We start from the raw sequence: 4,557 nt of genomic DNA on the forward strand, positions 1-4,557 counted from the left end.
CTCTTTCCTGCCCAGGCAGGGGGTCGGACTCCATGATCTGTTGCAGTCCCTTCCGACCCTAGCATCTATGAATCTATAATTAGAGGCAATGCTTCCACAGTCATGAATATTCAACACGTCCAAGCCCAAGCAGGACAGAGGGAAAAGGGGGCAGTGTGCAAGGTGAGTGCTGCACTGCTCTGCGGGCAGGAACCTGTGGGCATCTGGGGGTTGGGGGAGGGGAAAGGGCTGTTTGGGCAGGGACCCCTGCGTATGAGACAGTGGTTTTCAACTTGTGGTCCATGGACCCCTGGGGGTCTGCAGACTACATCTAAGGGGTCTGCAAAAGATTATTGTGATCAATCAAAAGTATACGAATATCCATACTCACAATTCAAAGGGGTCTGCACCTCCAGTCAACATTTTTAGGGGTCCACAAATGAAAAAAAGCTTGAAAGCCACTGGTGCCAAGGATTTCTGTGGGTCAGGACTTTGTGTGTGTCTTGGGCAGGGGTGCGATCCTGTGGGTATGGGAACCCTGCAGATGTCTGTTCAGCACTGCTTATGTGCCAGAGTTGCTGTGTCAGTCATGGGGCCAGGGAGGCGGAGGAGCATCCTGCTGACATAGAGGAGGGTCCCCTGCCTACACCCGCTGCTGCGGCTTCCACCTCCTGGCTCCGCACACCCGAATTCAGAGCCTAGGAGGCTACCGTGTTAGTGTTGCTGATCTGATTTCTAGCCTGGCAGAGCTTACTTGCCTGTGATTATTCATTGTCAGCTTTTCATTAGCCCAAGCCATGTTTTTTGATGGGGGGGGAGGGTGCAGAGTGTATTTTATTTCTGCAGGTGGTTTATTTAGGATTAACTAACACCAGCCAGCCAGAGCTAGAGGCACCAGAGGCTTCAGTCACCTAAGACTCAGTGCAGGTGCCTCAGTAAAAACCTGCAATCCTGAGCAAGCAGCAGCTTGAGCTCTGTGCATGCTTTGCTTTTCAATCCAGGATCTCTTGGGGGACTCAAACTGCTCCCGTCCACATGCCCAGGACTGGCCCAGGCTCAACTGGGTTGAGCAACCAGAGCCTGATCCTGATGGGGATCTGTGCACAGGGCATTCCCCTGCTCACATCCCCCAGGGGCCCCATGAGGGAAGGGGTCTCAGACTTGTTTAAGGAAAAATGTTCATGGTCCAAGCCAAATCAGCCAATCAATTCCAAATCCATGAGTCAGTCAAGAACCATAAGTGACCCTAATACCAGCAAACATCCTCCACCCCCACCTGGGGCTTCAGATGTTTCCAAATCATGTCAGGAATCCTACGTGCAGGCCCAAGCCTTTGGCATTTGGATGCCCCTGAGTTTTGCTTGCCTGTTCTCAGACCTTAGCTGATGTACTGCACACAGGCAGAGCCAGGCTCCTCACAAACACCAGTGAGAGCTGCCTCTTCCTTTAAACCAGGACTGTCAAAGTTCCTGCAAGCGGAGCCACATCTTCCAGCCTGCAGAGCTCCCCGCGCAGCTGGAAATTTGGCAACAAGGCAAGCAGTTGCAGTGTTAATTGCCTTGAATGCAGCCACTGCAACTTGTGCCACTGAGCGACTTCCAACCGTCCAGGTCGGATGACTTGTCTCTACTCCAGAGAGAGCCACAGCGGTGCTAATTCCCATGGAGCCATGCCTATGAACACTGTTGTTGCTTACTCTGCCACCGGATTTCCAGCCCTACAGGCCTAAATCTGGAGCAGAGCCATGTTGTCTGGCTTATGAGGCCAGAGATCTGGCGGTGGGCACGTGGCACCTGCCACAGCTCTGTGCACGTGCCTTTTTCCCTCTCCAGTGAGGGACCTCTTCTGCGTTGATGTTTTCTCAAGATGCCTGCATCCTTTCCCACCACTAAGGTATTCCATCCCAGAGTAGTTTCGCACCTGCCTCTCTGAGCTGCACTGATTGCATTTACACACATAATCAGCCTGGCTGAATAAACTCCAGCACACTTTATGCTGGAGTTTATTGCTCCTAGGCACAAGGTTGACACATGTTTCCAGGGCAACAGCACACTGAGTTGGGTTGGAGCAGCCCTGGCTGGCAGGAGGCCTGAGGGGTCAGCCTGCCATCCTGGGACTGATCTGCCCCAGCTCGACATGCTGCGGAGGGGAGGTGCTGCCTGGGGTACTAGCGTGCTAAAGTGCAGGGCTAGCCCGCAGGCAGCCCCCACACTGTAGCACCCTCAGGACCCAGGCAGCCCCGGTCACTGTCTACATGTGCATTGCAGCAGAGTAAATAACTCCACCCTAGGATAGTACTTGTGTCAGGCGGTACTATCCTATGGCAGAGTTAATTAGTTTACTCCAGCCTAACAGTGCTGCATATATGATGATGATGCTTTACTGCAGAGCTAATTAGTCAACCGCAAGCGTAGTGTAAAGCGTATGTGTAGATACCCTTACTGACTCTCTCAGGTATTTTCTTGCTCAAGGCTTTGGGAAAATCCCATGCAGTTCCATTCACTCAGAATTAGCCATCTGTGGACTTTCCTCATTCTCATTCACTGGCTCATCACCTGCTGGGATGGAGAGAGAGAATACAGATATAAGTTGTCCCCTGTGCCTGGCAGAAAGGAAAGGAGGGGGAACAGCAAAGTGGGAAAAACAGCAGGATGGTTGAGGACACTCAGAAATAGGACTCTTCTTCTTCATGTCACACACTCCCGAGGAAATAAAGTGAGGGAGGCTGCTCCTGCCAACTATCCATCACAACAGGTGGGGAGCTCTGAATGATTTTAAGCATGGCACCCTGTGCCAGATTCGAAGTATGCCTAGGATATCTAAGTACCTTTAAGCACCTGAGTTTCTAGTCCACACTGCTCAAGTCCTAAAAATCCATGAATATGCCTACTTTTGTAGCATGCTGTCACCTCACGTAAGACTGAGTAGGTTTGGACCTTGGTGTAGCTGCAATGATCCAGGGAATAAGCAAGAAGCAAGGCTTTGCTGGGGTTTTTTTGTTGGTTGGTTGATTTTTGTAGTGTTATTTTTTATTGGATCAAGTGTACTGATGGGAGAGGACACTTCTACATGTGCTATCAAAGCACAGTAAGGCTACTGCATGTTAAAAAAGGAGCCGTAAATTGCTGTCCCAGAAAGGGTCTACACATGTGCTGACTTGGCAGAAAATTTGCTCTCAATGGAGACAGGTGAGACCAGGGACGTTCCTGCCCTACTGACCTGTTTTGCCCCATTGCAGTAGCCAGGGGGAGCTCCAGGCTCCCCTGGGTGCCATCCCACATCTGGCAAGGGGCAGCGTGCTGGTCCCAATCCCCACACGGTGTGGGGAGAGCTGTCCCAGCAGCTGACACTGCTGCATCCCAGACACATGGGGATTAGACCCAATCCCCATGTGGCTGGGAAAGGTGTCCCCGTGGGGACGCTGCCTGGCAGCCATATGGGGATTGGGAGGGTCCCAATCCCCAAGTGGCCAGGAGAGGTGTCCCTGCACAGCAACAACTCTGTCTGGCAGCCACATGAGGATTGTGACTCTCCTCATTCCCATATGGCTGCCCCCACCAGGCGGGAGTGCCCCTCCCAGCCACATGGGGATCAGGACCCAAATTGGTTTCAGCCAGCATCTACATGTACACTACTGTGCAGTAGCTAATGTGCAGTTAATCTACTATCCGTATCTCCAGGTAGTGGATAATTGTGCATTAGCCTCTTTTATTGCACAATAGCCTGGTGCATGGTTAAATAGTGATGCTTTACTGTGCACTAGATGACACAGGGCCAGCCCACAATCTTTTGGGGCCCCCTGCAAGATATAGTTTTGGGGCCCCCTGACGCGAACAAGCTGTTGGTGGGAGGGGAGGGGAAGGCTTGGCCTCAATTAGTACCAGCCCTGCTCGGGGTGCCTCCGTGTCTCCCCAAACCTGCCCCTTCCGCCTGCTGGGGACCCTGGGCATTAACCAGAACAACCCTGATGCCAACACTGGCTTTGCTGGCCCTGCTGGCAGCCCCCTTGGGTGAGCGCCTTCTGCCATGGGGAGCAGGGGGATGCAGAAGCAGGGAGGGAGGGTGCATTAGCTAACACCGTGTGCATTTCTCCATTAGCTGTCCTGTCCCAGGGCACGCTGAAGGAGTCCGGCCCAGGGGTGGTGAAGCCCACAGAGACTCTCAGCCTGATCTTTGCTGTGTCTGCTTTCTCTCTCACTACCCAGTATATGCACTGGGTGTGCCAGGCGGCAGGGGAAGAGCTGGAGTGGCTTGGAGGTATCTGGAGTGATGGATGCACTGCTCATAACAGCACTCTCAAACGCTGCCTCCACATCAGCACAGACACCTCCAGCAGCCAAGTCACCCACACCCGACCGGGCTCCGGCCTGCAGACATGGTCCGGTATTGTTGTGCCAGACACACGGGGAATGGAAACCATGAGAGTGGCACAAAAACCAGCCCCACAGCACCCGCCTGCATGTGCGAGCAGGAGAGGCAGCAGGTGCCAGCACCGTGCTCTGCCTGCTGGGGCTCACACATCAGGCCTTTTAGATCACTGAAACCAGCTTGGGATAAAATTTCATACTCACACACGCA

Source organism: Alligator sinensis, unplaced genomic scaffold (assembly GCF_000455745.1).
Source record: "Alligator sinensis unplaced genomic scaffold, ASM45574v1 scaffold1645_1, whole genome shotgun sequence".
Classification (NCBI taxonomy): domain Eukaryota; kingdom Metazoa; phylum Chordata; order Crocodylia; family Alligatoridae; genus Alligator; species Alligator sinensis.